Below are 10,407 nucleotides of genomic sequence, written 5' to 3'. Positions count from 1 at the left end.
CAACGCTGGTTAAACCAACGTTTACCAGCTCACACGTGGCGATCTGGCCTACTACGAATCAGATCGACCCACGGCTGCATTTGTTATGAATTGGAAGACTCAGTAGGATCCATTTGCAGCTTTTAATGAAGGAACGTCAAAACAGGCAAGGGTCAGGCAACAGCAAAACAGGGTGATCAGAGAACAAACACAGAGAGTAGTCAGGTCACAGGCAGACATTCAGGGCAGGCAGCAAGAGACAATAATCCAAGAGCAATCCAAGTCGAGACAGGCAGCAAACAGGCAGAAACGAGATAACACTCTGAGGTCAATAAACAGATCAGTAGAATAGTGGAAAATGCTCAGTGATTACAGGCAAAGGCAATGCAATACTTCGCAGTGGTCTTCTGTTTGAGTGTGGTTTATATAGAGTGTCTGAATGAGATGCAGGTGAGTGTGCAATCAGTCCCAGGAATGAAGCATTATGGGAATTGTAGTTTTGTGAAGTGATCAGTCTGGTGTGGAGTGCCCTCTGGTGACTCTCAGGGGCACTCCAGCTGGTGATCGTTACAGCATTAAGGCCCTGGCTCCCTGGAAGGTGACAGACTGGTATCAGTTTGGATGTGATATCAAGGAGAAAGATGATCTCCACAGACCGCTTCAATTTGGGCTGGGGAGCCCTGTACGAGGGCAGGTCCGCCTCTGGCGGACAGGTCCGCCTCAACTGGATTGTATTTGATCACATAATGTTGTTGTCAAACTTATCTCATTTTCGTAATGTTATAGTGACCACACATCAAGGCAAACAAAACGTCATCAACTAAAACACATATAACACTTTACATTCACTAAACAGTAATAGTGATAGTGCAATCGCTGGTATAGTTACATAACTCTTTAGAATGTCCATGTTTTTACCTGCAAAACAGAATTCAATGAAATTTCACAGCTCCTCTGCAGATATGAGGGAGCATGCGCAGGCACGGTTTCGTCCGCGACTCTCCAACCAGCATGTCAAAATAAGGGTTTTTTTTCCGCCCGTATAAATGTAAATATATACATGTTAATTTGAATGTTAACACAACATAAGACAAAAATGCAATTATTTCACTCATTACAATATAGATTTTCCAAAGTAGGGAAAAACCACACAATTGTGTACATACTTTGTGTGTATCACATATATCTTAAAATGGGATCAAGCAGTTACATTCTTAACAATTCACAGCATACTTAAAACTGGGATTTATACTACATTTTATTTTATTTTTCAAGCATTTGCTTGTATAATTGCAATCTTCAAGCTAAGATTTCTAAGGCAACATTGCTAAAACCAAACAAGCAAGGGGAAATGTGTGTTAACTCATCTTTAACTTATGCTAAACTTTTGATTTCTGTAAATCAAATCCAAAAAAAAAAAAAAATCAAAAAGATTTTTTCAGATATTCTGAATGAGGTGGACAACTACATGTTAAACTATGTCCATTAACCAAATGTTGCTCTCTAAAACAGCATTAAATTCAGCACGGAAGTCTGGAAAATCCCACATGTACGACCAATAGGGCGCCTTGTGAAATCTGACATCACTGCAAACTCAACAGAGATGCAGTCTGACACAATCAAGTGACATACTTTACAGAACCTAAGAAACTTTCCTAGTTTCTCATCATCCATTTCTCTGAGGTACCTTTTCAAATGATGTGCTAATTCTCTTTGCTTTGCTGTCATATCAGCAGGGAACTTCAAAAGTCCTAAGACATTTTTAGTTGTTGGTAGGAGTTTTAGCTCCTCTCTTTTAGCTCCTCTAAAGTAAGGGAGATTTGTGATTGTGTGATGTCCTTCCAACAGTCTAACACAAACATTGGCTTTTGGACAAGCTCTTTGTGGGAAATCTCCTTCAGAATTTCGGAGAAGTTTTCTGCAGAGACCTTTCTGCGGCATTCATAGCTGTCAAGAACTTCCAACAGTTCATCAAGTTCAACATAAGAGAAATCCTGTAATGCACGTTGAAGAATTTCTCGTTCTTGGGTGCTTACAAACTGAAGGAAGCACTGTATCAGGTCACTGTATACTGCACCAAAAAACATCTCCTCCATAAGGGTTGGGGGCAGCTTTATTGGAATGTACTGGCAGTCTTTGTAACCTTTCAGAAAAATTCTGCCAACAGCTTTCCAAGAGTCAGCTTGGAAATCATGTCTAATGAAAGGAACTTTCATTGTAGTTCCAAGTGTACAACGATCATAGAATTCTTGCCAGAAGGTACTATATACATCTCGGAGAACCCGTGACCCACAGCTTCCTCTGAATTGTCTGGCAATAAGCGTCTAACTGCCAGTTGCCTGGTCAAAGTCTCCGGGTCAGAAAATTCATTGATCATGTCATGGAGGCAGTTTCCATGATGTATAATTTTTTGTTTTGTTTGAATGCCAATTTCAGTGGTTTCTGGAGGCACATAAACTAATGTATTCTCCAGGTCAGATTCATTTCCCAAGTATGGGCCAAATATGATTTCAGGGTCAGAAATATTAAGTGGGTCATTCACTACATCATCTGCCATGATGATGCTGATCCTGATCGATTGCTCCTGTCTGCCTAGCTGCCTGCTGTGTTTTGTTTGCTTCGAGGCTGTAAGCTCCGTCTAAGCCTCGTATTAGCTGAGTTCATAAAAAGCCCAGGTGTATGAGGCGCCACGTAGGATTTAAATCAAACTTCGCTTATCTATACATACATACCACACGTGCATATACACCTATAAATTACTCACATATATATGTATACTATTGGATGGTTTTTTACAAATTTTACGTAGCGCTTGCAAAAACAGACGTAAGGCTGTATCTCCGCAACGCTTTATCATATTAAGACCATCAGCACCATCCCCTGAAGGTACTCAAAAGATTTTGAGACAGCGCCTCCTTTTGGTCAAAAGTTATAATTTATTTTCCAAAAATGCTAATAACTTTTGAATAAATCTGCCTATTGTAATGACTCTGGTCTTAATAGTTTCCTTGGGTCATGCAGAGAACACAGATACCAAGTATGCCGTATTTGGCCGAACTTCCTGTCCGCCATCTTAATTTTAATTCAATACCTACTTTTTCGAACACTTCCTAGACCGTTTGTCCAATTTTCACCAAAATCGAATAGTATCATCTCCAGACCGTGTAGAATAAAAGTTATGGATTTCATGACAATAGACAAAACCGATTTCTCATAGTGCAGCATCAAAGTTGAGGCATGCTGCCAAAATGACTATTCAGGCCTTATCTCTGCAAAACCTTGACATTTTGACAACAAATTGTGTGTCTGTCATTGTCACCTCACTCTGACCACACCACATACATTTCATAACTGCACAACCGAATGGTCGAAAGTGATAATCCCTTAAATCATCTTATAAGTTACAGTTTATATGATTTTTAACCCATTTGCCCAAAATCCTCTTAATGTCTTAATTGCTCATTGTTGCAGTTGGTCTGACACCTTCAGCCATATTGGCATATCCTATCCTCTGCTTGCGCTTGGCCCCGCTAGTAGCTATATTTCTTATTTAAAATCAAATTTTTAATTTTCAAAATTTTGGACATGTAACAAACCATTACACTACAAAGTACACCATTTCCTTTATCATTTCCACAACTGAATATTACAGTTCAGTTGTGAAAAGTATTCTCAATTATCTGAATTTTTTTGATACTGCTTACCATAAATGCTGGTTACACCTTGTTTATTGATTCATTCCGGTAGTTGCATTGTTACTAAACAGAGGATTCAGTCATAAACTTTTTAACTACAAATAGAGTTTTACCAGTCTATAGAAAAACATGACCACTCACTGAGGACCTGCAGAGTTTGCAGCTATTTTCAATCAGTCTGATTCAGTAGTGATTGGAATACACATTCCCTACTATGCAGCACTTTTATGCATACATGATGTTTATATTATTTGATATATTTTTTAACTATACTGAAATTTAAATAATAAAACCTGTGCTTCTTCAGAATCCTGCCTGCAGTAGAAAACCCCCATCAAGGAAATATTGGAAGAACTTGCAACAAAAATAAACTCCAATCAAACCTGCAAGTCTAATATTAACCGTGCATCTGTGCTGGATGGTGCTGTACGGGGATTTACCAGACTGTCATACAATCCAAATAACAGAATGGTGATCAGGTTTTCTGATGATAAAGGAAAGTATGAAGAGAATTTTTACGGTTACTCCTGGTGGCACTAATGCAGTCATCAATGTTTGAGGGAAAAGAGAACAGTCTCAACTTGGCTCTTGATTCCCAATGTAAACATTATATTTGTGCTGTTTGTTGTACAGATTTGAGAACTTTTATTCTACATTGCATAATTGTGATTTTAAGGATGTTTTAAGGCTGTTGTATTGACCTGTTCTCTAATTTCATGTCAGCCATCAGGGAGGACAGGTATTTCATAGCAGGGAGAGCAGTAGCAGTCAGCCTTGTACATGGAGGACCTGCACCAGGTTGTTTCTCTAAGACCCTATTTGACAGTTTAGTTCAGGCGCCAGACATGGGCATACCTGTCTTGGCCGATGGTGCTAACTGTGAGCTTTATAATAAAATCAAAAAGGTTTGCTTACAACTGTAGTATAAAGGTTTCATTTACTTATGTACCATCATGCTTTCTCAGATTTACTAAAAAATGTGTTTCATTATAAAAGCCATGGCTTAGTATAACAATATTGTTTATAGAAAACTTTCTCTGAAATATTTCTAACTTAAATTTGAAATTCACATTCCATTTGCTCACATACAGATTTCTGAAGCCACAACTCTTGAAGAGCTACAACACTCAACTGAGTCCATTATGGACTACCTTGCCAACGCAGGTTGTCTTAGGCCATTAAGAAGCATTGACGACAGGGACAGGCTGGTTGAAGACTTACTGATGTTTCAGGTGGTGAATCGTGTTCGTGGACCATTTGAAAGGTTTGTTAGGACTTCAGAAATATACACAGTCCATTGGATGAATATTTTGAATCAAACAAATGTATTTAAAATTAAATTAAATACAATTATAAAATGCAATACAATTATTTAATTTATTTCATAAAATTAATTAATGCTATGTTGTTATTTCAAATCTCTCTTTTAATTGTGAATCATACTAAATTCTCTTAACATAGGTTCAGGGTTCGACTAAAAACTCTTGGCGTCCTTGCAAAAGTCCAACAACACCCAGAAGCTTTTAGATCCGTGTTTTGTCACCAGCCAAATCAGCTGACAGCAGACATAATGGATGACCTATTTGAAATACAGCGGTCAGAGAATGGGAGCAACAAACGAGCAAATGAGAACAGAGTGATTGCTTTCTGGAGGGACTACCTGCAGGATGTGGAAGGTAACCTTTGTAATAAGCACATTTCACTTTTAATAAGTTACAGACAATAATTAGTGGAACTGGAACATTTCTTGGCTTGCTGATAACATCTCATTCAAATATGTTTGAAGTGCACACTGTAAACAATAATTTGTCAACTTAAAATAAGTTGTTACTCTGCTGGCTTAAAATTTAAAGTTTACTTAAAAATGAAAATAAAAATAAAGCCGGCGGGGTAACAAATTATTTTAAGTTGGAACAAATTTTTTTCACAGCATCATAATTTAAATCAATTCATTGATTTGAAGCAGTAAATTATCATTTGTTCTGCAATATAAAGACAAATGTCAATATAAAGCTTTTTAGTGTCATGTGATTTTAAACGCATATATTGTTGTATGTGACACTATTGCTGCTAGTGGTCTGCTAACTCCATTGATACAATATCTATATGTATATATACATTTATATTTTATATTTAGCACTGACCTGTGTATTTCACAGAACACAAAAATAATACTTGAATTTACCAAAATAACCCAGTTCAAAGGTACAGACTCTTCATTCTAAATTTTGTTGTATGTTTTTGAGCTTTGTGATAGCTGTTCATGAGTGTCTTGTTTTATTAGCCATTAAACTGTCCACAGCACTTTTAAAAAATCCTTAAATTTCTCTGCTTTTCCAACATTATCTGCATTTGTGAGCATGTTCTAGCAGTGACTTATGTATGATGTAGAGATTTATCTTTTCACACTATGGATAGTTGAGAGATCAGTTACTGCAGTTTCAAATATTAAGTGATGCAAATATTAACAGGGACGCAACACAATTCAATACATGAAGAGCCAGGTCAATGACAAACATGAGTCATAACTATCACAAACATAAAAAGAGTTGATTGTCCAGGTAACATCATACAGTATTAAGAAACGAGTGTATCTTAAATGTTTGGGGTGTTTTTATAAATTTGTCTATTAATGTTTGCTGTAAATTATATGTAAACATCTGTTATGTGAAATAGCTTGGTCAGGGCAGTACTACTAAATAGAAAATAAAATAAAAACATTTTGATCCTCCTTTTTTATATATTAACATTTTACAGATTGTATAAGGGGTATCTGTGTCTTTTTTCCCCCCACCCAAATACACTGTATAGTTTTTGAAATTTTGTTTTGTTTTCTATTTACTCAGAGGAGGGATCACAAAGGCTTGGAGCAATCTTAGCATTTGCTACAGGATCCGATCAGGTCCCACCAGTGGGATTTCATCCTCAGCCCTCTATTGCCTTTCACCATGACACCGAAACTCCACAAAGATTTCCAGTTGCAAATACATGCATCAACTGCCTTCGCCTGCCATTATATAGCACATATGGCGCTTTTAAAAGCAACATGGAATTTGCCATTAATAATACCCAAGGATTTGGCAAGGAGTAAGAGACACTTTTAAATGCTAAGATGTTTTAATGCTGTGCCAAAGTGTTCTTATTGAGACATTTGTTTTAGTCTGACAAAACTTTATTAAATAATTTTCAGCAATGTTCATCAATCAATCTTATCAATCAATAGCAGTACTTGTTTAAACCTTAGCGATAGAATTTAACAGTTTTCAGCCGTTGCAGTTTTTGCAAGCATTGCCTTAATGCAACATTTGTCAACACTTGTGTAGGAGTTGTAATTCAGAACAATCACAATATAGCATTTTTACTGTGTTCGAGCCTGTTGTCTTTCCAATAATTGTTCAAGTGCCAAAAATAGATTAATTCCATGATTTCCATCGTTTTGTAATGGGTTAAATGCTTCCAGAATATTTTCCATGGTAGTGTCATTTGGCCGGTAAATGTTTTCAGGAACTATTATATTATTCCTGCTCTGTAGTTCAGGTGGTGGTCTGTTTTCATTGATGTCAAAATGTTCATCATTCTCTAACACACCAGATATAGCTGTGTTGTTGATTCCAATATGATTAACAATACCCCTGTGCCAGAACTGCAGAGGGGTTTGTCCTCTTTCAGTTGAGAGTCCATGGTTATTCCACATGTCCCTAAATTCCCTAACTGCCCTCTGGATCCGAGGTAAGAAAATAAAATGCAAACAATATATGTGAAGCTCACACAGAGAGTCTAGTATACCTTGGTCCTCCATGAAAGTAAACAAGTCCGAATAATAATATGAAACAACTCTGTTCAGTTCTTCCCATAAACGTTCAATCCGTTGATTATGCACACTGCGGCCCGTAATGACACTTCCTCTATTTAGTCCCCTTCTATTTAACATGTAACGTGCAACCTCAATGCTTTCCATGCCATGGTCACATCTAACCCTTGATGGCAATCCAAAGTTTTGAACCCCTTCTTGGAACAAAGACAGAACACTTAATGCTCTATTATTGTTCAGACAGTCGAGATAAATAATGGTGCGGCTATATCCGTCAACACAGCCGTGGAAAACCAGCCTCCATCTGACCAGTTTATGGTTTCCGTCTATATGCCTGTTAAGAGAGAGAATTCATCACAAGCTTATTTTTAAGTGTTTAATTGTAATGTTCTAATTGTTTTATAATGTCACGTGGAATAGCCCCTTAGGGAAATTAACCATCGTTTAGTAAGTGTTGCTTACATGATTTTTGCGGGATGATATAATAGCCTATTACAACATAAATACCACATTTAATTAATTAACATTAGTTCATTTTAAGGTATATTTTAATGAAGTTGTCAAATAACTTGTAGCCTACATACCAGAGTTGGTTAGGAGTTTGCACAGAATAAATTCTTCTAACTGCACGTCGGCGCCTGAGTGACCTTCCAATAGGATCTATCTCGTGTAAACTTTGTCTCACCCTCCAGCGCTGGATGCGGGTGGAGCGAGACCAGAGACTGCCCAGAATGTAGATCTCACCTGCATTTGGGGTTCTTTGCAAAATTTGTCTGACAAGTGTGTTCAACTCATAGTTAGACAGTTCTGCAAACCCCAACGGTCTGATTCCAAGACGTTGCCTGTGCTGGAACAAAGTGCGGCGGTCTATTCCGAATAAGGATGCGATTCCCTGCCAGTTAAACCGAAGCCGCAGGCAATGGCACAGCTGCTCATACGAAATGTCATAGCGCAGACGACCTCTATGGCCTGTGTTACATGTAGGTGGTGGAGCTGCTCTTAGTCCAGCTCCAGCAGGTCTTCCAATATCAAGCGGATGTGTGATTTGGCGCAGTATGCGGTACAGCGTCTCGAGAATAACTATGCATTCTCTGGTTTCGGCATTTTGATCATAACGAACCACAGACAAAAGACTGTTAATTGTTCTGGCATGGTTATCTAAATCTCGATAAAGTATCTCTCTCGGCTCTTGCTGTATACGCGTTAGGCACTGTAATACGCTATTAAAGAAATCGAGTATATCGTCTTCATTGCACCTTGCATAAGCAAATAAAACACTAACAAACGTAACAGCTATTAAGGTCACTTTGAAATTCATGTCGATCTGCATGAGGAAGACATCCCTTAAAGACTTCCTTTTACACTGAAATGCCTTCCGTTTGCACTGAAAAGTTCACGCGCATCCACATATGAAATCACTCGCATATACATATACACAACCAAAGCATATATGCATGGAAGTTTATATGTATGTGCGAGTGTTTATAGGTGTGTCTGCGTGCAGCGAGTGTATATGTATGTGCAAGTGTTTATAGGTGTGTATATGCATGGAAGTTTATATGTATGTGCGAATGTTTATAGGTGTATGTGCATGGAACACTAGCGTAGCCAGAAAAGCGTCTCGGGTGTGCATAAGAAAAATTGGGTGTGCCAGATTTATTGTCAAATTAATGTGCAAAAAAACTCACCATTCTGCTGGCAACTGTATACAGGCCACCAGGGCACCATAAAGATTTTATCAAAGAATTTGCTGACTTTCTATCAGAGTTAGTATTGACTGCAGATAAAGTCCTAATTGTTGGTGATTTTAATATACATGTAGATAATGGAAAAGATGCAATGGGATTGGACTTTAAAGACATTCTTAACTCTATTGGAGTTAGACTTCACGTGTCAGGACCTACTCATTGTCGTAATCATACTCTAGATCTAATATTATCACATGGAATCAATGTTGATGCTGTTGAAATTCTGCAGCAGACCGACGACATCTCAGATCATTATCTAGTCTCATGTAAATTACATTTAGCCAAGGCTGCAAAGCCAACTCCGTGTTACAAGTATGTTAGACCTATCACTTCTGCCACTAAAGATTGCGTTATCAATAATCTTCTTAATCAGTTTCATCGTCTCAGCTTCCCAGAGAGCTTAGAAGAACTTGATATTGCAACAGAAACTTTTAACTCTCTCCTTTCCAGCACTTTAGACACAGTTGCTCCGTTGCGCTTAAAGAAGATTAAAGAAAATAGTCCAACGCCGTGGTACAACGAGCACACCCTGGCCCTTAAGAGAGCAGCCAGAAAAATGGAGCGCAACTGGAAGAAAACAAAACTAGAGGTATTTCAGATTTCATGGAAGGAGAGCTCGATTGCTTACAGAGAGGCTTTAAAAGCTGCTAGATCTGCTTATTTTTCAACCCTATTAGAAGAAAATAAACATAATCCTAGGTATTTATTTGAAAAAGTGGCTACACTAACAAAAAAGAAAGCTTCAAGCCCAGAAGTTTCCAAGAAACACAGCAGTAATGACTTTATGAACTTCTTCACTTATAAGTTTGATAATATTAGGGACAAAATTATAACTATGCAACCGTCTACTACAGCATCACATCACGGAGTGCATTATAGTCTCCCTGAGGTAAAATTTGATTCATTTTTTGCCAGTGGAGAGGAAGAATTTTGCAAACTCGTTAATTTATCTAAATCGACAACATGTATGTTAGACCCTATACCGAAAAACTACTGAAAGAGATGCTTCCAGAAGTCATAGATCTGTCAAGGTACACTGATCCAATGTTTCCTTCTCGTCTCGTATTCGGTAAATCGGATTCTGGATTCTAGGCGGAGGGGGCGTGGATTCCAGTACTTGGTGGACTGGGAAGGTTACGGTCCGAAGGAGAGAAGTTGGGTAATTGCCAGAGAC

At 38.0% G+C, this 10,407-nt stretch overlaps 1 pseudogene across 1 annotated transcript; it reads left to right on the top strand.

The window, feature by feature from the left end:
* The first annotated feature begins 418 nt into the window (after positions 1-418).
* LOC143749617 (G2/M phase-specific E3 ubiquitin-protein ligase-like) lies at positions 419-6,765 on the top strand (annotated as a pseudogene). Its single transcript, XR_013207055.1, has 7 exons — positions 419-429; positions 526-661; positions 3,999-4,274; positions 4,398-4,579; positions 4,766-4,938; positions 5,136-5,350; positions 6,521-6,765. The product of XR_013207055.1 is annotated as a G2/M phase-specific E3 ubiquitin-protein ligase-like (transcript).
* Positions 6,766-10,407: the final 3,642 nt, after the last annotated feature.

The sequence above is a fragment of the Siphateles boraxobius genome, unplaced genomic scaffold (assembly GCF_051911475.1).
Source record: "Siphateles boraxobius isolate OS27281-9 unplaced genomic scaffold, OSU_SipBor_1 25, whole genome shotgun sequence".
In the NCBI taxonomy this organism is placed as follows: domain Eukaryota; kingdom Metazoa; phylum Chordata; class Actinopteri; order Cypriniformes; family Leuciscidae; genus Siphateles; species Siphateles boraxobius.
The sequence above is the reverse complement of the archived record's forward strand: the minus strand, read 5'-3'. Positions and strand labels throughout refer to the sequence as shown.